Raw genomic sequence first — 25286 nt, forward strand, 5'->3', positions numbered from 1 at the left:
CACAGCAGCGGCAGTCGCCGAGGACGCGGTCCTGTGCCCGCCGCGGCCACGCCAAGGTCGGCGGCAGCCGGGCAGGATCCGCGGGGATGTTGCCGGCGGACACGGTTTCAGCCCAGCGGGATTCCCCTGGGAAAAATAAATCCTCTCCTACTAAATTTTACTTTTTTTTTTTTAAACAAAGCACCTTGGCGTGAAGCTCTATATTCCTGTGCACGCGGGGGGCGGGCGGCACACGCTCCCCACCTGCACGGCCGGCCCTCAGCCCGCTCCCGTTTTCCAGAGCGGCTGAGGATGGGCAAGGTTGGCCCAGCCGCGCGTGTCACCACCGCCGGCAGCCTCGGCCAGGGCTGGAGCACGTCGCGGAGAGCCCGCGGCGCTGCCCTGGTGGGGCCACCGACCGCGGGGACACCGAGCACGCCGCCCCTGCGGGGACACCGACCGCGGGCACACGGACGGCACGGCCCCGCCGCGGCTCCCGCCGCCCGGAAGCAGCGCTGCCGCGCGGGGTGGCTCCCATTGGCCCGTTCTCGCCACCCCGTCCCGCCCCCCGGCGCCGCGCGGGCGGCCATTGGCTGCCGGCGGCGTCAGTCGGCGAGGGCGAGCTCCGCCGGTGCCCGCGCTGCGCTCCCGCGCGGCGCGCGCTCTGCCGGCTGGTGCGGCTGCGGGCGGAGCAGGGATGCGCCCCGGCTGCGGGAGCGCGGCGCGGAGCGGCGGCAGCCCAGGCGGGCGAGGGCGGCGAGTGCGGCCGGTAAGGTCCGGCCGGGGAAAGGCGGGTGTCCATCGTCGTGCGCATCCCTTGCGCTCGGTGCTGAAGGGGCCAGGGGCAGCGCCGGGCAGCGGTGCCGGCACGGGCGGAGCGGGGCTCGGGCGGAGCGGCGGGCGGACGGGATGCCGGGGGCGGCTGGTGGCGCTGGGCCGCGGCGGGCAGCGGTCGCGGGGGACGCGGTCCCCCACCGCCCCTTGCCGTGCCCTTCGGCGCAGCGGTCCCCGGGCGGGACCGGCGGTGCGGTGGGAACTTCGTCTGCCCTCGCCCGGCTGGCGGCGGCCGGCGGTGCCTGCGGCTGCCGAGGCGGGGGGCGACATCAGCCCTCCAGCAGGGGCTGCGGCGCTGCCCCTCCGCTCCGTCGCCGAGGGAGGGCCGCCGAACGATGCCGCCGAACGGTGGCCCCGGTGCTGCCGTGCGGGGCCGCCGGAGGTGGTGGCTGGAAAGGCGGGTGCCGCGGGTCCCGGCCCGGCTGTGCCCGCTCGGGAGCGGCAGCCGGCAGCGCGGACGTGCCCCGGGCCGGCGCTGGGGGCGATCGGCGCGGCCGCGCTTGTCTTGGGGCGGCGCGTTGAACTTCCCTTCAAGGGAGGATTTTACTCGAAGGTGTTCCCGGACGCCCAGCGGGGCGAGTCAGACAACGAAGGCGGCAGTGGTGGTGATGCGGCCGCAGACTGGATCTTAAAGTTAACACCGTTAGCTCAAAGAAAAGTTATTTTAAAGTAAGCGTATTGTTGGGGGTTGATACATGACCACTGGCTACTGAGACGGAGGAATTAGAAAGATGAAATCCCGTTTATCCCTGCACACTTCTTTCCATTGTTCTTCAACCTACTGTACTTTTAGTGATAGAAGGCAAATATTGGAAGGCTTTGAAGTGTTGTCAAATCTTGTTAATTTTGATAAAAACAGCCTCTAGATGCTCTTTATAGATGTCGTTGTAAACATTAAGTATCTTGATTATATAACATTTCAAGGGATCTGCCAGGATGTTGCCAGACTTTGTGATAAAGGACCTGATCTTCCAGTCCTGGAAATAAAGAGGAGGGTAGCATCCACAATTAACAGTTGAAGAGAAAACAGTTTGTGTTATCTGTTGGTTATTTTGCATCTCTTGGGTTGGGCATTTTAAACTTTTAAACACTGTCTGCAGAAAATGTAAAGAGCATTTAGTTTGATTCGGGGTTTGTTTTGTTTTGTTTTGTTCCTTTGTAGCTTTAAGCTTTCTTTATTACTTTCTAGGAGTGTATTGATCTTGTTCACTCTTTCTTGATAGAGTATTCTGATTAGTTAGTTATAAGGACGTATTCAATCACGTGATGCATAGCGTGTTTTCAGAAGTATTTTAAATCATGATAGATGCAAGGGTGAATAACCACTGCAAACACCATTGTAACACGTACATGCGCTGCTTTGGGGAGCTGAAGCCCATTTTTACAGCTGTGGGAAGGCACAAGTGTAAAAGATTTGAGGTGTGAAATTTAGAGCTGATACAGGTTAAATATTGTTCCCTCTCTGCATACTTACCCACTAAATAACATTTTTGACAGAATATAAATTGCTAGTGAAATTTCAGTTCTCATACATCCCTAATTCTGGATAGATCTGTACAGGTTCAGCAAATGTCTTATTGTCAAACCAGTTTTTTAGAAACCTCGTTTAGTTAACCTGAGTCAGTGTCATCAGAGTATTTTAGATTAATTTAGAGAACAATCCTCATCCAAGTATGTCACACACAGTCATGATACAATGTCTGAGATGCACTCAGTTTTGCTCGTTTGCCTCATAACATCACCCATGTTTTCCTTGTGTGCTATTTTAGGAAAGAAAATCCCAAATTTTTGTGGTTGTTTTGTGGAAGAGAGCAGTGGATTTTTTGTAGATTACAGGCTGAAAACACTAAGCTTCCTCCCCCCTCCCCCCCTTGTGAGTGACACCAAATTTTAATCTAAAAATTTAGTTTGTGAATGGGTAAACTGTAGAACCTTCAGCACATGAGTAGACATAATTTGTGACAGTCATTTCACTGGGGCTATTCCCAAGAGGACATGCATACAGGAGAATGCATGCCATGTATTTGCTACATAGCCAATCTTTGTCTTAAATACCTTTCTCCATACACAGTTCTGTGGAAGCCTTTTCTAAAACATCAAAATATTTCAATTCTATCGTTTCAGAAGGGTGCTTGATTCAGTGTTTTTCATCTTCTTTGTCTGTTAGTAAGTAATAAACTTTTTTGGAGCAGCAATCATTCCACTGAAGTCAATACAAGTGTATTAGGTATTTACTTGTTAAAAAATATTAATCAGTTGTAGACTTATTAATATTCTTAAGTATTACAATGACATAATGTTCATACCTAGTTAAAAGAGGAGAATGCAGAGGATTCAGAAATTTTTAGCTTGCTTTTCATGGTTTTCTTCTATATAAGAGAAAATGAGTCCATCTGTATGCCTCCCAACTAAAACAACACTCAGAGATGTCCTGGATTTTCTTAAGATGCTTTTTAGTAGTGATTTTTACAGGGTAGTATCACTACATGTAATATAATGAGAAATCTGGAACTGAAGCAGTCAATTCTGTCATGTTCTCCACCCTGTTGCTTATTTAGTTAAATAGATAAAAATGGATACTAAAATATTATTGATGTCATTTCCCATGACTAATAGGAAAATTATTTCTTTTGATACAGTTAGGGAAAACAAGAGGTATGCTTTTTAGAAATAACTACAGTTTAGAAATAAGTACATGTGTACCTTCAGTTGAACCAATGAAGAATTGCAGAAGCTCATGGAAAAGATGAATGAATGATGTGTCTCCTAGTTGTCTTAGATCATGCAAATGGTACACTGATCTTTTTGGAAAAGCTAATGCTGTTTTTGAACTGCAGTTAAAATATGGACTCGTAGCTGTGTCACCATCAAACACAACAACTCTAAATGCTGATGTATGGCAGCTCTGCAGAACTCCAGATAAACAGAAGTATAAAATGCCTCAGCATCCAGGTGTTCCTGTTGTTGCTTACTCACAGGCCTCAGATGTTTCCAAATGGTGATAGTATCTACTGCCTAACAGTGCCATGGGCATAATGACCAAGAGTGCTCTGCTTGAGCACCTCTGTCTCCTGTGAATACCTCTCAAGGAACTTAGAAAAGATACTCTTAAACAGTAATTCAGCTCCCAGTGCTGAGAACACAGCTCTTCAACAGAGAGAGAGGCAAAGATGGGCAGGTCATTCTTTGACTGACAGACTGCAGATACATTGGTGGAAGAGATCAGCTTTCCCAAGCACAGCCAAGAGCAGAGAGGATGTACAAGAGTCTTGGGCCTGTTTGTGGCTATTATTAATACAGAGATGAATCAAGGTGTGATAATGAATTATAAATCTCAATTACAAGACACCCCTCTTCTTGTATCATAACCTAAAATGTAAAATTGCCAGGTATTGCATGTGTAGTGGGGAGTGGACACTCTTTTTAGCCCTCTTGCATTCTGATTTTTGTAGCTCTCAATTCAAACTCCCAAACTAGTGGGAATAATCTAGATATCTGCAATAGTTATTCATTAAACTCTACTTTATTATTCCCTTAAGGATTAAGATGTGTAATTTAGTGCATATATAAATGTATAATTTAATGTATCACTGCATACATTTGTGAAATACATAAGGATGCATTTTGTTGCATCTGAATAACAAGAAGTTACCAAATACTGGTGAGGCAGCTAATGGTGAAGAGTGCAGTGAACGAAGAAAATGCTATATAACTGAAACCCTGTGTGAATACTGTGGAGCTACATTTATTCATTTCTGTGGAGTGTTGCCAGCATACCTTTTCCCTTTGCAGATGTTCTGTATTATCAGTAGTCTCAAAATATTGCAATTATAATATGCCTATTTCATGTATAAACAGTTTCTGTAGAGCAGGGCAGAAAACACCCTATAGATACTGGCTTTTGCACTCAGTTTTTAAAGACTGCCATCTGAATACCAGTAGGCTTTAACTCTTACTATCTTTTGAGACTTAATTTAGTAAAAATGTGAATGACTTGCATGCCTAACCTTACTTCCCTTTGAGCAGTTCTGCAGCTCAGCTCTTTGAGGGGATGATGTTTGTTTATTTTGTCCCTCAGCAGGTGGCTACAGTTTCACTGAAATAGCTGATCTTGCTGTGGAACAACAGATGTGGCTTTTTGGGGTCACACTGCCTGGAGTAATGAAAATATTTCCCCCTGGGTCTGACCCTTATTTTTGTTTAAAGATAGAGTACTAATTTATTGCTTAGCAAAGGATGTTGTGTTGGAATTTATACTGAAGGACTGCTGTTATTCAAATCTTACCTTCATCTTTCACAGCTGATAAGAAGCAGAGGTGTAACCTTCATGATGTTTTTCAGAGCTTAACAGAAGATACAAAAGGAAACTGAAGTTAAGAACATCAGAAAAGCTCTGCTGTGTCAGACCAGTGGACCTGCATACTCAGGGTTTGGTCTCCGACAGTGACATTAAGGGATGCTGTTAGGGACTATACACAAACCTAGCCTTTTTATGAACCTATTCCCTTGTACTCTTCGTGCATACTTGTTTGTCATATTAGGGATGGTAGGTATATATCTGCTCAGTGTTTTTAGAGCCCATTTGTGGACCTGCAAACCAAGAACTTGTCTTTTTCAAACTTGCTGATGCTCTACTATCTTCACAACCTCCTGTGGCAGCAAGTTCCAGAAGCTTACTACTACCTTTGTAAAGAAGCACTCTAATCTTTATAAACTAATGTTGTGGTGGCTTTGTAAAAAGTCCCTTAGTTCTATTACTAAAGGATTTAGCAAGCAGCTTTACATTAATTTATTTACCATCTTCATGGTTTGATTGATCATATCTTGATTCAGTCTCCTTTCCTAACTAAAAAGCCCCTCAAGTCTCTTTTTCTAAGGCAGGCACCCCATCTTTTTGATATTTTGATCTCTGACTAGAGTCTGTTCTTGAGATGCAGAGACCAGAAGTACTTGAGATGTGGATGGACCAAGGTATAAATGTGCTTTGTCTTCTTCTTGATTCCTTTCCTCATGATATCCAGTGTTCTGCTAGGGTTTTTCTTGCTGTTGTACATAAAACTGTTAATTCTAGGGATCTGTCGATAATGACTGCTGGATTTTTTCTCCAGTCATTTGTCAGCATGGTGTGTATGTGACTGAGATTATTTTCCATGAGATGTATTAGCTTACATATATCTACACTGAAGCTCATTTGTCATCTTTTTGTTCACTCTTGAGTCCTGCAGAGTGCTTCTGGAGCTCTTTGCCATCATGATGGCATTAGTTCTATGCTCAAAGACAAATTCTGGTCTTTGTCTCAATTTTGCCAAGTATCATACCTTATGAGTTTTTTTGAATGTATATCTGAGAGGAATAAAAGTATCATGGCATATCAGACAAGGGTGTTCATAGATTTAAAAATGATCTGTATGTAACACAGACTTTGTTTTTCTGTTGGGTATTTTTTTGGGTTTTTGTTTGTTTTTTTTTTTCACCTCAGCAAACTCATAAGCTCATAAGGCTGACAGGTTAATGCTGTGTCCAGAAATCCAGACCAGATAAAACAGAAAGCGAACTCTGAAAAATGCCATTCCTAGCACTTATTCCAACTGCACTGAATGGGGACGTGAGAATGCTGGTATATGGTATTTGATCCATGTTGATTGCTGTTAAAATTATTTTTAATTAAAACCAAAGAAACTTTTAAAAATATTGGAGTGCAAAGCAATATTTACTCAAATACCTTTAATGCCTTCTTAGCCTCTCTACGGATTCACTACACAGCAGTCTTAACTCCAATGCTATCTAATTAATCACCTTTCATTTGTGAACTACATTTCATAGTAACATGAAAATAATAACCAAAGCTTTTCTTCTCCTCCCTCCCAGTTGTATTAGAGGTTAGGCTGGAAGCCTGCCACATAGAAAGGATCTCTTCATGTTCCTTGTTCAAAGCCAGGCTAGTCATTTGATACTCAAAGCATGTCACTTGGAAAAGCTGCTGCATTGCCAACAGCAGTGAGAGTGAGGTTTAAAGAAACATCAGAAATGTATTATTTGTGTGCTGTGTTACTACTTAGTGTTACTTAGTAATAAATGTGGTTTCACAGCAGGGCAAGTAACTCCAGCAGTGTGTCTGTGATGACCCTGTTTTCCCTTCTCCCAGTCACAGTAACACCACCATCCTTCCTAACCCTCTGTAGAAGTACTTCAGCACCTAAGTCTGGCAGAAGACCAGTTCTCCACCCTGGCCACTGATTTAAAAAGTGAAAACAAAACAGAAACCCACTTTCTGCCAGCTTGAATCTGCTTCACAGAGGACCTTATGAAGGCTGTGCAAGGGAGGACATAGAAGTATGAAGGTAAATGCAAGAGGAGAGCAAGATGGTTGAACAGCAGCAGTTAATAATTGCCTTATGTGCTTGTCAAACTCCAGTCTGAACTGCTGTTTTGTTTCTTGATTTATTGTTGTTCAAGTACTTGGCAGAAGTACAGGACTATTTTAGTAGGCAGCCTATTGCTTTGTTAATTTAAATATTTAGCTTAAAGAATTTTATTTTACATCCTTTGAAGGAAGGCCCCAGCTGCTCTACTACCCATCCATGAGGTCATCTGCTGTGTAAATCCAGTTGTCTGAAAGACTGTTACCAACTGTAGTTGGTTGCAGCAATAGGATTCTTCTTTCATTTTGTTTTGCACTATAATACAGTTCATCAGACCAGCTTTTTCACATTAGCATGTATTCAAGTACATAACAAATATATTTCTACTACTTGATGTTTGTCATGGGTGGTTTAAAGTTATATTCCTGATCTATCAAATGGGTGCTGTTTGCTGGAATCTGTAGCAACCAAAACAAAGCAGTTTGCCAAAGAAAAAGGTTTTGGTGTATTCCATTTGCATGGTGTGCATGAAACCCACCTCATGCTAGTTCGTAGCAAGCATGTCTGTGTGTACAAGCAGCTGCAAAGTGAAAACAGCTTTCTGTTGGCTGATGCAGCTCAAAATTAGTTTAGCGTGGCACAGTGAGCTCATGGCAGTCATGGATAGACATGAACATTGTCAGTGTGTAGCCTGCATGGTCTTTCTCCCCAGTACTTACAGGCCACAGTAGTCATAATGACTGAATACATTTGGCAGCAGTGATAGAGCAGTGCCACATGTGCTGCTTATCTGCCTTAAACAGACTATCATTGTAAAAAGTGGAACTTGTGTCCCATTGTTCAATTATGACAATATCTTCTTGTGTTAAGATGTGTGCAATCATTCATCTAACATTTTTATAAGATACTTCAGAATCATCAGCCAAATTTCACTATATTCTTCCCTAGAAAAAATACTCTGATGTAGGTGCAGTGGTACATGTAAATGAATCCACACCATGGTGGGCATCCAAAAAACATTCTAACAAGTTAATTTCTTTTATGTATGCTTTTTAAGAAGATACATTAAATCTCACAAGTTCATCAGCTCTGTTAGGCAGCTAGTAAGAGTGGCATTAGTACAGTCATAGCATTGTATTATAAAAATCTATTATATTAATGTTTACATAAAGCTTTCAGCATTTGCAAGATTTTTCCATGTAGAAAAATAATACATTTAATTGCTTTTTGCCAAGCTTTTGAGTATGCTAGATTTTTGTTAAAAGGCCACAGAAAATGCACCTTAGCTCAAATATAATCATAAACCAAATTCTGTTATATGTAGTTTATACTGTATTTGCTTAAAATAAGCTAGGAAGTAACAGAGCAGTGCTAAAAGTTGGCTAAAAGATTCAAATATATGCGGTTTTCATCACAAGAATTAAGCTTCAAATGAAAGTTTCTCACCAAGTTAGTGGCAACTAGGTCATGTTGAGTCTGATGTCTCTATACTTGCTTGGGATTCACCTCTACCCAATCAGTTTGTTAAAGAGCACATTACTTCTTCTGCTCTAAAATATTTTTACACAAATATTTTCCTGTGTTGCAGCTAAGGTGAAAAACTGTTTTGCAAACCCTGAAGAGACTGGCCTCCTTGCTGGAAATATTCATGTACAGATTTCAGATTACTGGACAAAGTCAAACATTAATCAGGCATTGAAATGGACCAGAAAAGCTTGGAATAGAATTTAAGCATCCGGTCTTCTACTGATTCTTTAGGTTGGGTCATATTAAACATTTCACATGGAAAATATACTGCTGCTGGGGACAAGTTCTTTCATCCATATATTCTATCTAGTTCATGAAATTAGAAGTCAACAGGAGTGGAATTCAACACATGATGTCCTAGTTACAGGTGAGGAAGAGATACTGAAATACAATTTTATGGGTATCTTATTCTGAATATTTCTCAGGAGAGAATAAAAATTCTTGATAGGTGTGTGCATGAACATAGAGGCATTAAACAAAACACTAGTTAAACTAAAAACTAACTTGTAGAAGTTCTGTACTGTTTATTCATTTATAATAGGGAAATTAAATACTTCTGTTATTGCTGCTAATTCCAAACATAAACAGACTCAACTCTGTTGAGAAGTTCCCAAATAAGATGTTTACTGTGAATTGGATTTTTATTTGCAGAGAAGAAACAGTAATTCTTTAAGATTTGGTATTGATATCAGCTGAAGTCTCCTGCAAACTGATTTTGGTACTGCAGCTCACATTGTAAAATTGCTCTTTATCATCTTACACAATTAGTGCTTTAATCTCATGAACAATCATGAAAAAGGTAGGTAGCAAGAGAATTTAGTAGTAAAAGCAGAAAAGCTCACCTGCAGGTTTTGGGAGAGGAGAGTAATGTATAGCATCAGCTGTCCACTTTCAGACATTTTTTTTCATTTTGGTTTTCTGAAATAAAATTCATTAATTCTTTTAAGAACGTAAAACAATACAACACTGCAAAATGGCTTAATAAAAATTCACAGAAAATAACTGAGTCAAAAGTAATAGGTTTTCCTCTGAAGGTGTTACACTTGTACTGGCTATCCAGGCTATGCATCAAGTCATAGTAAAATGTGCAAATGAATGTGGATGATGCAGCCGAAATCGTGGATCATACAACAAGGAATCTGTCACAGTAGGCTTCTGCTAGGTTTTGTTTGCACTGCAAGGACTTGTCAGAACAAAGACAGCCCACCTGGAGATAGAAAACTTCCCTGAGCCTCTGCCTGCTGTTGCATTTTGTCAGTGGCTTTTGACTGAGGCATCTGACTGTTGCTGGCTGCATTACTGCAGATCACTCTGGCTGGCTGTCATGGGATCACAGGTCCACTTAGAGGCAGGCACTAAGGCACAGGAGTTTGAGCCTTGGCCAGATTTTATATAATATAATTTAAAATTATATATTACTATATTAACCACAAAGTCTGGGGAAGCCATGTATTGGTTAATGTATCACAGCTGAGGTCACCTGGAAATCATCTCCTTCATAATTTGAAAATGGTGAGAAAGGAAAATTTCTTTATAACCCAGTAAAAGTAAGCAACATACAAGTGCTGATCAATCTTGTCCTCTGTAAAGTATGTCCCTGTTAACTGAGTGGTCACTCAGCCAAGTTACTGCATGCTTTCGTTTCATTGCTAGAGACGAGTTGGAGGTGATTGCTCTGTAGTGAGACTTCTGGCATAAGCAAACAAGTCAGTTAAATCTGAGCAATTCCTGTGCACTTTGTACAGTTGTCAGTGAAATGAAGACTCAGCCCTGATATTTTGGAACTATTCAGAATTATTGTTAATGCAGTTCTTTCTATCAAGATACCAATAAAGGCTCTGTGTGTTTTTTCCAACTTTTATAGATCTACCCAAACTTTTTAAATTTATGGGGTTTTTTTCCATCTTTCAGACTCTTATCAATTTTTATGTTATTAGGCCAAAGTTCCACTTGCACAACATGCAGTTGATAGAAGGTAATTTTTAGTCGTGGTTTTAACAACATGGTTTCAAGCAGCTGTATTAAAAATACTACCTGATTTTACATTTTAAAGAGTGTTTTGTAATTCTCTTACAGACAAAGCATGTGTGTCAGGTAGAAAGAAGTAACTACTATCTTGTCTGTTGAAACATCCTCTGAATAAAACGTATGATGATTAATACCAGAAATCAGTTTTGGTATTAGTTATAGTACAAATGCTTTTAGTAGTACTTGTTTCTTTACAGTCTTTAAGACTGAGTTATCTGTAGAACATGTTAAGAAGATTCTACACAGTGCAGTGTAGACATAGTGTCTGGTTTGGCTCCTGGATTCCCTGCTGCTGTGAACACCAGAGCAGATTTGCTTGGGCCAGAGATAATCAAAGGAGCAGTCCTGGATGTGGTGGATCTGTTCCAGTCACATTATGGACATGGCCAGAACTAGTTGGTCCCAGCCACTAGAGAGCAGCCAGGAGAGCCGGATGAGATCTGCCAGGTTGGGAAGAATTCTCAGAGGCAGGGACATACACGGGTACCTGGTGGCACTTGTACTTGCTTGGGTGGGTGGAGTTCAAGGGTACTACAGCTTGGTCCCCTGGTCAAGCCTTTGCCAGTGGCACCACATTTGTCTTGGTGCTGAGGACACTACAGACTCAAGTGGCTGTTAAGTGGCTTTGTGACAGACTACTCCTCTTGCAGAGTGGAATCTCACACACCCAAGAGCCTGGCCTAGCAGTTCCAAAGTGATGATAAAAATGCTGATCAGAAGTTTAGTTTCAGCATTTCTCAGTTCAAAAATAATCTAAATACGCTGTATATATGTATTTATGCATGCCTACATTGTTAATCCATTATGTTGTCTTGTGTACTACCTCAGAATTCTGTAATTGCTTCACTTTGTACATGTTGTTCTTATGTGCCAGGATTTCATAATTCACTAGATGACATTTTTGCCTGATTTGTCAGGAAGGGCATGGTATTAATAACAGTATCTCTTCTTGTTATCTGATAGACTATTTTAATGGAGGAAAATAAAATAATTCGTTTGACTTTCATATATTTTCATTGTTGAAAAATAAAATGTTGATCTTTTGAAGATGATGACTACATCTTTCATATGTAAAACAATAAAAATTGTTGTAATCCTAGCTTCATTTGCTATATAGTAGCTAGATAAGAATGTTAGTGTTAGATGTATAAGTACCCGGTTATCTCATGGGATATTAAAATTTTTGAGTTGTTTTCTGTCTCAAAAGGCAAAGATTTATAGTATTTGAGCAGTTCTAATAGGTGGTAATATGAACAATGACTAAAAGAGCCATGGAGTTGACGTGGAGTTTAGAAAATAATGAAATCCAGACTGGTTGAATTGAGGACTTAAAACTGGAAGACTATTTCTTTCTCTAAGTAAAACTTAGGCTAGAAATTTTTGAATGAGATGCAATGACATGGTTAAAGACAAATAGATTTTCTGACTCTGTAAGTAATACTGTTATATTGTAATGAAAATGCAGGAGGTGTTCCCTATGAAGCACAGTACTAATATTTCATGTATAACCAATATGGAAGTGATTAAATTGCTTTACAAGCAAAGGTTGGGAGCATGGTAACAAGAAATATTACAAGCCAATACTCCCTCTATCTGAAGATGTATTGTTTTGTACTAATGAAATATTGTAATAACCTTGCCCACCTTTAGAGGAGAACCTCAACTACATCTCTGGAGTTATTCTTCAAACAGTATAATTATTCTGCTTAAATAATTTTTATGCAAAGAACAGTTACAATAAACAGAACCATAAGAATGAAATGACCATATTAAATGTTAAGAAATGCATAAAAGGTAGGCTAATATATAAGTATGCAGATAGAAATAAAATATTTTTTCAAAAGTAAAAGTAGTTGGTTGCCAAGTGGGTTTCACATTAACGTCCTTATCCAAAGCCCACTGGACTAACTAAAAGTGATCTCTAGCACCTCAGTTAAATTCAGTCTTGAGTTCCTTACCCCCTTCCATAAGAGTGAAAAGCCAGGACTTCCCTGAATTTCAGTGAATCCAGTTTTCAGGACTTGAGGTAGCTTCAGTGTATTTAACAGCTTTCTCTTGAACGCAGTGTAGCAAAGATTTATACTTTCCTTTTCCACAAAAACTGTAGCCTGGGATAGTATTTGTACTGAATTTGCTTTTTTAGTATTTGTTTACTGTCAGGAACACCTTGCTCAATTTTTTTACTATATTTGTTCTGGAAATAATGAGAGAGAGAAAAAAGTGAAAAATGAGTGAGTTTGTGTGAGAAATTGGCAATACAGTTAATATTAAAGTTGACATGCATTTTAAGGCTTTAAAGGAGATTTGAAATAAAATTGTATGTTCTGTTTTATAAGAATGGTTTGACCATTGCTAGAAAGCTCGTACGTTATTTTTTGGTTTTCTCTGAGTGTAAAGTTTGCAAAACTCTGATCCAGCTAGATTTTCATCCATAGGAAGGTGTGCCACATATATATGATCTTTGTTCCTTTCAAATACGTAACTCTTTCATCATTTGGGGCGTTCATATAACCCAGTTATTTCTTGTTATGAGGAAATTCAGAACTGTACTAAAAGCTGTTACCTACAGATTTTTGTGCCTGTTAGCTTAAAAGGGAAACAGCTTGCCCCCTCTTCTTGCTATACTATATAGTGGTATGACAATAGTTCTTTTAATTAGGTCATTAAGACATACACAGAGGACCTGACTTGGCAAACCTAAATTACATAAATGTCACAGGAAAGTCAATAGGATGTTTGTTCATGAAATGAGGATCTTGCTGAACAAAAGATGGTGCTACCAATAAAACTTTGCATCAAGGTTGAATTCATAACACTGTACCAGCTATACCACATCGAACTCTCTGATGGAAATGCAGTTTGAACTCCAATGTTTACTGAGTATGGAAGTGATGAATACATGGCTCTAATAGAAATGCCATTTTTGGTGCAAGGTAGTTACCCAGTGACTGAAGATGAGTACTTCAGGAATTTGGCATCTCAGTTAGATGAGATGAGAAATCCTGTTCTAACTAGGATTTATTTCAGTGGCATTTTATTAAATATACCAATTTCTGTATAGTATTTGACTTCAGGTGGTAGTGACACAAGACTTCTTAGAAAATGCGTTTCTGCTTCACCATGTGAGATGCTGTCCAGGGCCCTGTTCTAGGGTCATGTCAAAACTTGGCATAAACCCATATGTGAATTTCATCTACACTTTTTCAGGGTCAGTTTCACTAACGGGTACCAAGGAAGATGCCTGAAGTGTAGTCACACAGCACACGCTTTGCTTTTTATCAGAGAGGCATCAGTCAACAGAGTGGGGATGGTTGTTGTCCTGTTCAACTGAAAGGACAGATTTTGTTCCCTTTAGAGGCCTGTAACAGTTCCCCAGAGAGAATTTCCTGAAGGGAAAGGATGAGGCTGTCCTGCTTTTGCTATTTTCTGTGGCTAGCTAACAGGTACTGTTTGCTCTTCTATCCTGGAACCGCTTTCTGACCACGTACAGGGCTGCATGCCAGTGGAGGCTGATGCAGATCAGTACAAAAATAGCAAACTAGCCTCTGCCTAAATGTGCTAACCTGACCAGCCTCATAACATCGGACTTGAAGGCTTGACTTTCATGGGGGAAGTTAACTGTCTGCTGTAACACCCTCTCCCTGGCAGAGAGGAGGAAATTCCTAAATGTTGGTGGAGGGTTCTCTTCATTTGTGAAGTATTAATGAGCTATTATTATTCTGGTATTACCTTTAAAATATTTTATGGTGTGTTAAAATGAATAACAATGTCACAGTAGCCATGTCTTATTCACAAGGTGTGATGCATGAGGTTAGTTGTTTTCAAACATGGACTGATTTCTGGCTTTCTCCAGATATTAACTAAGTTCACTTAAATAGATTTTGGATGACACAAGAAGCAATAGCCTACTTAAAAGCTTATAGTTCTTTGAAAATACTTGCAATTCCATTCAGTATGTGAATGAAGTCCAACCAAAAGACTTTGGCGTTCCACAAAATAAATCCAGGGTCTTCACTCTTGCCAGCATGCTGGGAGTTACATTTTCCATCTAAAATAGATTTCTAGCTCATGCTTATAACTCTTTTATAAATGGTTAGTTTTTATTGAGAAGATATTTCTTAGTTTGGAAAAATACTTTTTTTCCTTAGTGCTAAAATCGTTGAAGTGGGAGGTTTGCAAGAGAAACTTCAGTATCAGAACCCAAACAAGGCAAAGGGCTAAAAATGCATCTTAAGGACCATTAGTCAGAACAATTTGAACTGACAGTAGCCAAGATTGTTTTATATATGAAGTTCATCAAATAGAAAGTTGGTTTCTTTAGCTGGAAGAAATGCCTAAAGGGGTACATTTTTGCTGCAGTTGCTAGGGAGCAGCTTATACTGTATCTGTAGGATATAATCGGAGTCGTGTAAAATGCACTATGCTGATAATTTACCTCAGAGTGGTTAGAGCTGAATATTACAGTCACAGAGCACATCTCATTGTACAAAAAATGAAGACGAGAGGGATGTTCTTAGTAATGTTAGGTGACAGAGCCACTGTGGTATACAAGGCACAGTACGTGTGTCAGTAGGCTGACAGGAGCATGTCAGTCCTACATGATCCTTAGGTGGGGCTGTGATTAAGTGAGCAAAAAATTAATACATTGGCTAGATGGGAGGAACGAGCATAGCAGAGGAGAAGAAGTAAAACCTGTGTTTTGGTGTATTTGACAGACCTCTGGAATGAACAAAGTCCTGAGAATCCCAAATAGAGTAGTCTTTTTTTAAGACTAGCTCACTTGAATGGAAGTCTGTGCTACCAGTAGTATGTTGTTTACCAAAATGAGGATGGGTAAGTTGGGAGGGGATCTGACTAACCCTGCTCCAAAGTGAAAAGGCTCCACTGCATTTGGAAACAGACCTGCTTAGCTATGAAATGTCAACACCTGTAATATAAACCTCTATAATTGCTTGGTAATGGGACTTTGTAGTTTTATTTCAGAATCTGTCAGATTGGAATTATTTTGGTTGAAAACACGGCTTTAACAGTTCAATATTATTAAAACTGTGAATACAATACATAAATTATACAGCTATAACACTGGTTTCTTGTTTTTATAGCATTAAGCATCTCCAAAAATGATCAAAATATTGCTATAGATTTCCATTTTAATATAATAGTTAAAATCTCACCAATATTTTTTCCTTACTGCATCAATACAGCGATACTGTCTTGAAGTTAATTGCTTCACTCATTTGAGCACTGGTGCAAGGTTGTCTCACATACTGTACACAGAGATTGAGTGTGTTTTCCTCAGCAATTACTGCATTTGTTAAAAGTGATTAGAAAATCAAAAATGTTAGGAATACTCTTTAATTAGATGATTAAAGAACCCAGCAAGTAGTGTGATGTTCAGATAAAACAAAAGGTATTCCATAGCATTTTTAGACCATGGTAGAACTCAGATAGGATGTGAGTTGTACTGTGCAGTTAAAGTGCCACAAAAGGGTTTGAAGTTTCTTGAAATATTGCATGGCATATATTTATAGTTTTCAAGCAATTTTATCTTTCCAGGCTCAGCTGCCTCACCTTGAAAGATGCTTTCAATAAGCAATCTCACAGTAAGCTGTCTGAAAACATGATGTTATTCCTAACAACAATTTGAAACCCACTGGACTTGGCCTTCACAAAACATTGTGAACAGATACTATCAAAATGCAGCTGAAGTTAATGAAGTTATGTACACTAGATACACTAGCCACACTAGCCAAAGATTTAAAAAAACCCCTTTCATAATCTGCTTTTGCAGATTATTAACTTCTCCAACCTTTTCTAAATGTTAGAGGGTTTTTTTCTTCTCTAATCAACCTTTGGTACAGTTTAGCTCCTGTAATTTTTTCATAAAGATCCAACTTTTTTTTTTCCCAAAGACATCTTTTGGTATTGAAGAAACATCTCAAATTGATTCCAAAGGCTCTATTCACAGTACAGTCTTTAAGTGATGCCTCCTTTTGAATAGATTTGTTGCCCATGCATTGTTCCGAGAAGCAGTTTCTAATTCCTGAAATGCTCCTTTTTAAGTAAAATACAATAACTTCCTTCTGTAGTTTTTATATTTTATACGATTGATTTCTCTGTGGATTATATTATTCTAAGATTTAATGAATATTACATTCTACACATAAATATTCACATGTTTTTCATTTAGCTGTTTGGGTTTGCTTTTGTGGATGAAGCATGTAAAACTAATAATTCAAAAGAAAACAGGACTAGACATTGTAATTGCTGTTACATATAATTGTCTGCGATCCCACTTTTGTTCTACTTCACTTCTGAAATAGCATAATGCATTTCTGTTAGTAACACAAAGAAGAATATTTTGTAAAGAAACAGTCTGACATCTGGAAAATACTGTAATCTGTCTCTTAAAAGATGAAGTACATTATTTCTATTCCTTCTTTCCTTCTGTTCAATTTAAGTGTTCAGACTTGGACAATGAGCATGGGAAACACCAAGGAACAGTCAAATACTTTTGCTTCCCTTAGTACAGTGAAAATATCTACCTGTTTTTTTAAAATGTCTGCTGTTGCAAATTTCCCAGAGATAACTTTTTTTCAGTTGAAATGTTTGGTACTTACAACAAGATTATTGGGATTTTTTAACAGTAATGACCCTAATACTCACATAAACAGTTTCTAAAATAACCTTGAAAAGTCTGTATAAAAGCTACCTAGGACTAAGAGATTGTTATGCATTCTTTCTGAAGCATTAGGGCAGTAAGAAAATCATTAATTGTAGTTGATTTCATAGTCTGGCATTTTTCAAGTCTTTTTTCTTGCCCCGGATAATGCCTATTTTATTTAGTAGAGCCGATTGGAAGTTGTGCATCTGCTGCAACTTTTTTGTATTAGATTTATAGTTTGCTTTCCAACTGACTTAACTTAAAGGACAGTTGCTTTGGGGTTTTTTTACAAACCTGAAGCAGAAGATTTGATGCAAAATACTGGGTCCACATAGCTAACATTTTATGGGAGGAAGGGGCAAAAGTTGGAAAATAAATCTAGAACTGGAATATAAATGTGTAAATAGGATGTGATTTGCCCATTCTGAATACCAGTGCTCTCTGGATCTCTTAGCCATAAATTAAAATCTAATTTTTTCTGAATTCCAGCTCTAATTTCTTAGCACCTTTTTGTAAAACTAGTCAAAATTTTGTTCTATCTTGTTTAAAAACAACCCTTTCAATCTGCAAATGCCACCTGAGTTGTCAAATATTCCCAGAGACCATACTCAATCTTACAAAATGAAAGAATATTTTTCTTCTATGTTTGTTGTCGTGGTTTAAACGCAGTCAGCAACCAAATGTCACACAGCTGCTCACTCACTCCTCCACCAGTGGGATCAGGGAGAGAATCAGAAGAGTGAAAGCTAGAAAACTTATGGGTTGAGGTAAAGACACTTCAATAGGTAAAGGAAAAGCTGTGCACACAAGCAAACGGAGCAAGGCACTGATGCACCAGTTCCCATGGGCAGGCAGCTGTTCAGCCATCTGCAGGACAGCCAGGGCTCCACCACATGTAACAGTGACATGGGAAAATGAATGCCATGATTCCAATCGTCCACCCTCTTCCTCCTTCTTCCCCCTCTTTATATGCTGAACATGCTGTCATATGGTCTGGAATGTCCCTTTGGTTGGCTGGGGTCACCTGTCCCAGCTGTGTCTCCTCCCAGCCTCCCAGGCACCCCAGCCCCCTCGCCAGCGTGGCCGTACAAGGAGCAGAAGGGACCTTGGCTCTGTGTAAGCCCTGCCCAGCAATAACAAAAACATCTCTCTCTTATCAACCCTGTGCTCAGCACAAACCCAAAGTACAGCCCTCTACCAGCCACTGTGAAGAAAATTAATTCCTCCTCAGCCAAAACCAGTACAGTCTGTGAAGGAAGATGTGATTTTTAAGTAAATATCTCTCCGTGAGGGTCATTCTTAGAGATTGCAGTTAATTGATATTTTGCTGGAGTTACTCGTGGTAGTTCTATTCACTGAAGACTGTTACAGCAACATAGTTCAGTTTGTGAGATAGCCATATACCATTGCAAAATAGTCATATTTCATTTTAGAGCCATTCCACCATTATTGGTAGAATTTGTAATTTTTTCTGTCAAGAAAAAACATTTTTAAAGGGAGGGAAATATCTTCTAGTAAGTTGTATTTTCACAGACTTTAGCTTCTAATCTGATGGGATTGTTGACAATCCTCTGATTGATTTCTTAGGTCAACTGAGAAGTCAAGGTTTCATCACAAAAATTTGCAAAGTCAGCATGATTAGTGATGTCTTGCTACTGTCTGCAAATGTCTTTGCACTTCCAATACTTTTTCATTTTTAAATACTACTATAGAGGAAAACCATATAGTAATAGTAGTGGGTTCTAATTTTATCAGTCATGATACTTCTTGTTGATTTTGTTGGAAAGAAAATTAAGTAGGCTTTGGCACTGAGCTGTTAAAGCTCAGATATTTACAGGAGGCAAAGTGAACATCTGTGAAATCTCTATTTCCAGAGCAGCAGTCACCCAGAAACTGTAGGCACTTATATTCTTTCCTGAGCCCTCTCAGGAAAATGTTCAGGAATTTGAGGTGTGGTGTAGGGAAAATACTGGAATGCTGCTTCTGCTCCTTTAATAAATATCTATAGATACTGTGTCTGAGCTGTCTAAATTGCTGTGTCAAAGTAGGGGCTGGCATTCATCTAGTTTGGTTGGTTTACACCATACATACAAATCTTAAATGTTCAGAGAGAGCAATTGTGTGACTAGTAGAGTAATCCAAAGCTGTAATTTCAAGGTGAAATGATGACATCTTTAGTGCCATATATTCTGTAGTCTTAATGCTGCATTGTTCCTGATGAACATCTTACTTAGATAGTACCTGCGTGTTTACAAAAGGCTGAATGAACTTCGGGCTGCTCACAGACAGGGACTTGTGGGAGGGACGATTCTTCCCTGCTGTTTTGTGTTGGAATCACAAGCCAGGGCTGGAAGCTGTTTCAAGGTGACAGCACTGTAGCTACTCAAGGATGTAGCCTAAGGCAGCATACCTCTACATTGTAATGTTGGTATGATATGTGTTTAGACATACATTAAAAAGTTTGGCCTTGCTGTGCAGAAGTGATCCAGAGGTTCTGAACAGTAGTGATTAATCTCATTCTGCCATTACACCCTTAATTTTCACTGCAGTGTTTACCCCAGCATTTCCACCCAGCTCCGGGATGGCTCTAAATTGGTTATTCAAGTTGTAAGGAAAAGAAAAGGATCTAGAGCAGCAAGACAAAGGAGTTACTGGTTACCTGTGGGCACTCGTGTTACTGGTGCTGTATGTGGGATTCCCATTGTCACAAAGTGCCCAGAGCAAGGGAAGTGTTCCAGGCCAGGCTGGATGGAGGTCTAACAATCCAGTTCCTCCTAATAAAGATTCTACTATTGCTTCTCAGCAAGAAAATATTAGATTTTAAACAGTAGTTTTGGCTCATTAAATTCCCTTAGTCCCACCCATAGCTCTATTTTCTGAGAGAAAAGGTGCTTGTACAGTGTAGTTACATAAGTGTAGTTATATTGTACTTATATAAATTAGATAATCCTACCAAATGATTGGATTGTGCAAGAAAGAGCAGGTTGTCTCCAGCTGTCTGAAGATGGAGGTGAGGTTGGACAAAGCAGGTAGCTGCATTTCAGTCAATGAAGAAGAATTTAAGGTGAATTGTGTTAAAGCTGACTAGTGTCAGTCTGCCCAGGCAGTTATCACCTGTTCCTCCCTACCCACAGATCAGCTACTCTTTCTAGAGCCACAAACCTATGTAAGAAAGTCTTTCAATGACAATTATACTAAGCAGAGATTGACCAATAAGCAATTTCATTCAGCTTGCTGCATTGTGGCATCAAGTTTTAAACCATGGTTGACCCCAGTTTCCAGCTCTAAGGATGGTGAATCAGGCATGAATTCAGCTGTGTTGCCAAGATCTCCTTAATGCAACTTTTAAATGTAAATAAAGTTGCAGGAGTTGCACTGCAGGTGAGCTTTGTTATGATAGTGTCCTTTGGTAGGTGTCATGGAGTCTCCTTCTCTGGAGGTACTCCAAACCTCCCTGGATGTGATCCTGTGCAACCTGCTCTAAGTGAACCTGCTTTGGCAGGGGGCTTTGACTAGATGGTCCTTCCAACCTCAACAATTCTGTGATTCTGCATTCCTCTGGGAATGAAGCTGAGAACTGATTGTTAGGGGTTTATTAACTGATGAAGGTACCTAAATCAGTAACACTGTCTTCTTAATTTAGCAGCTGCTTTTAAAAGGCAAGTAAGAAGATCCACCAAGGAACTACATCCTTGGTTATTCTTGCAGATTCTGGAGATGCTGAACAGGCATCACGTGTTCCATGTGGGTTATGCTTGTTTAGTGCAGACTTGGTTCTGTTGTTTGTTGGTGGGGTTTTTTTAACTGCCAACTAATCTTGAGGAAACTTGTGATCAGCATTTCCTTGATGATAAATGAAGGAAGTAAACAACTAAGAGCTCCTTGTCTGCTTTTCTGAAGTATGGGACCACTCAGATTGATAGCAGCCACAAAACAGCAGACTCATTTGCACTTTCCTACTCTCCAGCTGCTGTGTTTGGTATCATAAGATATGGGGTCAGGATGGAATGTCAGAATTATTCATTCTTTGATGAATGAGACTTTGATGAATAGGAAAGGGGGTTTTGTTCACCTGTTTTCTAAATAGAATGTGAGGTTGTACAAGGATCTTTCAATAGCGCTGTATAGGGGATCTCTTCTATACCTGCATTAGAAAATCCTAAAGGGAAATGACATCATTGTTTCCCTTTCCTAGAACACAAAATTGGCATGGAATAGCAAGAGCTTGTAGTCAAAAGAGAGGCCTCTAAAGTCATAAATTTCTCATAAGCATTTGTCAGTAATATATGGTATGTGTCCATATGTCTGGCTCATTTTCCCCAAACATTACAAGGATTTTCTGTGGTCTAATCTGGTATGTTCCAGACATTCAAAAAACCCAAAACAATTGTACTACATATATATTTTATAGTCTTCATGAATCTGTTTAGATTCACAGCCCCCTAAAATTATGGAGAAAAAAAGTATATCTGATAAAGATACACCTTTCTGATAATAGCAGTTTAATTAAGGATTGTTTTTCACCAAAATCAGTGGCCCTCCAGAAAATTACATATCATTTAAATTCTAAATCGCTGTTAATACCAATTAAAATTAAGATTACTGTCTGCCACTTGCATTCTTTTTATACATCTGATGACAGAAAAGATGAGTATGATGGTACAGGCCTCCTTGGCCTTGCTGCCAATCCTTTATTAACTCAAGTAGAAAACTTGGCAGGTGGAGTTGGGCTTCTGACCCTTTGAGAAGGGCATCTCCCTTTGACAGAAGAAACTGTTTCAAACCACAAGTCAAGAAACAGGATTAATAGGTCTGAAAAGCAGTTGCGTGCAGACCACAGCCAGCGTGAAAAAGGTTAAGGCAAGATTCAGACAACCAGTAAGGCAGAGAAATGAAGAAACAGCAATGTGGTTATGTGGCTGTTACTTTGTTTACTAGTGACCACACCTAAAACGAATTGTTGTGTATAGAAAACTGAAGGAATTAGTCATTAGATTATGTTGGAAACCTCAAAAAAACCCTAAACCCACAAACCAACAAAAAAACCACGACAAAACAAACAAAAAAACCCTAAGAAAACCAAAGACCACTGGGAAAAGGTATTGCTTTCTACCTCTGCATTTAACATGTAAATTATTTTACTGTAATTTTTTTTTATTCATTCCTGAGCACTGGAATACTTTGTCTAACACAGTCATCTTCATACAAAGGGCAAGAAATAGCAGGTGACACCTGGATAAATGTCTAAGTTATGCTGTATGATGATATGCATTCAGGGACTGTATAGTGTGTCCAAACCCATTTTTTGCACACAGTGTTAAGAGCCTAGTAGACAGAAAATTTAATGGCAATTTGTACCTATAAGAGTTAGAATAATGCAGGCAATAAATAACAAGAATGATCCTGTTCAAGCCAAAGGAAGACTTAGCCTGACTAATTCTAGAGGGGGAAAAAAGTTTCTACCATTTTTATAATTTTGTTCTTTGTATGTATGTCCTGGGCTATCAATCAGCTTTCTTTAACTGAGCCAGCTGGCAGGTGACACTGCAGTTTATCAACCACCAGTAAATAAAATGTTATGCTTCAGAAAAATTCAATTCCCAAATCTCACCCCTAAAAATCAATAAGTTTCTCCTCCAGCTAAAGCATTTCTTATGAGCATTCATTTTTTAAATACAGCATTTAGCATTTTTCATCACCCTTCCTAAAAATGCAGATAAAAACTAAAACTAAATTAATATTAAAAGCTATGAAAACTGTGGCACTAGAAACAAATATCTTTTTAATTTTCATAAACATTAAACCTTTTTTTATTTGGGTTAACAAATAAAGTTATTTAAAATTAATAAGGATGCAAAGATTTATTATGAGTCCTTAAAAACTCAAATAATGTTTGGAATTTTGGATATTTATACTATAACCTTATTCTCACTCTCTGAAGCTCCTGTTCCCAAGTTAAATATCACAAGACCAGCTACTCTGTTGTATAGGATTTTACTGCATTAAGGTATATCATAATACACCTAATAAAGTTGTCTTTGTCAGTCAGTATCCATCTGTGGTTTAGTTTGGAATTTCAAACTATAAAGAACTGATAAAATCCAACTCAATCTTCATTAGTATTTATATCTTTCCCTTTAAATATTTTGATGCAATCTCATTAGGAGGTGGCAGAGAAATATGATCAGTCTCGCCATGGAGGCACAGGGGTCTGTGTGCTTTGCATCTGAAGTCTGCATAAGCTGCCAGATTGTGCAAACGCCTTTTTCACCTTCCTTTGTATATCAAAGCTGTATTTAAACTTTCCTAGTGTTGTGGTTGTACAGAATTAAACCTCCTGGAATTCTTTGTGTCACCTTCTATTTCTGCCAGTGATATCTAGAGTCTAGCATGTTACAGTTTTGGTTTCAAAATAGGCTGCTGTTGACTTTTAGGATATTAACCATTTGATGCATTCCCCTTCTTTCTGATCTTTTCCAGCAGCCTATAGAACTCTACCTCAAAGAGGTTCCTACAGCTTGCTCTTGGTGCAAACTGAAGTGTTCAGCCCTTCATGGAATCAATGGAGTCTAATCCATTCATATAAATATCCTTAAAAAGATTCTGGGACCTTCACTGATTGACACAATATGGTCAGTTGTCCATTTGCTCTGTATTCAGTGTACAGTGAATGGTGTTACTTCCTAATCCCATGCTCCTCTTCAGAAAAGCCTGTGCCGATCTCTGAGGAAATACCTATTCAGATCCTGTTGCTTCAACCCACCTCTGTGATCAACCATCACTCTTTTAAGATGAATCTGGATAGAATGTAATCAAAGTCTAACAAAACCAGAAAAATATCCATATGGAATTCTAACAAATTGATTTGTTGGACAGTTTATGTTCATTAATAAATAGCTAAAAAAGAAGTTACGTAATATAGGAAGGAAAAAGTGCATTTTGTTCATGACTATGCTAATTATAACCATGCTTGAATTTCAGGGGGGTTGTTTGGGGTTTTTTAAACTCAGCTGCTTGCATGCTCATAGATTTTTAGACAGGAATACTAGTACTCCTGCAACTTTAGAAAATTATGGGGCATATTTACAATGGGAAAGAATTTCATCTCCCTATCTGGAAGATAGGTCATATGGATAAATGTACTTGATCAAAAATGAAAAATAAAATATCTCCAAGTGAAGATGAAATTCAGAAAAACCATCATCAGATAAAACACAGAAGTAATCTCAGATCCATGTATTAAATTTGAGCCAATTCACTAAATTAAAAAGGTTGGAATTATATTCATGTTATTTCTGACAGTTACATTTTCCTGGTTTACAGAAGAACATCCAGGACATTATATACTGATAAATTTGGTAGTATCGTATTCAATAACTAGAAATACGTTGAAGCTTACATTTCTAAGAAGCATTTACAAGGAGATAACTGCTAAAAATTCTGCCCAGTGTGTGGAACAGGCTATTTGGGGTTTTTCACTAAGGAGAAACACAGAAATATAAGAAAGAACCTGAAAGTCAAGACAACCATTTTCCCAGTTCTTTTTGCTTGTCTGGCAGTAGGATTTATTTTTCTCTCCTGAGTAAGGTTTTACTGGGAATAAAGTACAGCATTTTTTGTGGTTCCACTCAGAAAGCCATCTTTGGTGTCTGAGATAATCCAGCACTGGCCCTTTTCCCACTCAAGCAGAAGTTGTGTGGTTTTGCCTTGCTCACAGGATGCAGAGGGACTCCCTGCAGCCTTTGGCTGAGTGACTGGCCCTGCCTTGCACAGGAGCAGAGGCTCCTGTCCTCATACACACCTGCCAATCACCAGCCTGTCTGCTAAATACATCAGCAAATACATATTCATTTCAAAGCCATGTTTGTCACTGAAAGTCTTTGAATTTTGTG

The 25286-nt window shown here is 39.4% G+C and overlaps 1 long non-coding RNA gene across 1 annotated transcript in view; it reads left to right on the top strand.

Annotated features, from left to right (window-relative positions):
• Nucleotides 1-674: 674 nt before the first annotated feature.
• LOC121670812 overlaps nt 675-25286 on the top strand; it is a 93166-nt gene continuing 68554 nt past the window's right edge. Inside the window, exon 1 of the long non-coding RNA XR_006018283.1 lies at nt 675-748. This is a non-coding gene — a long non-coding RNA (uncharacterized LOC121670812). The remainder of the gene's footprint in view (nt 749-25286) is intronic.

The sequence above is a fragment of the Corvus kubaryi genome, unplaced genomic scaffold (genome assembly GCF_017639235.1).
Source record: "Corvus kubaryi isolate FWS band 111438036 unplaced genomic scaffold, C.kubaryi_AGA036_p1.0 37396, whole genome shotgun sequence".
Classification (NCBI taxonomy): domain Eukaryota; kingdom Metazoa; phylum Chordata; class Aves; order Passeriformes; family Corvidae; genus Corvus; species Corvus kubaryi.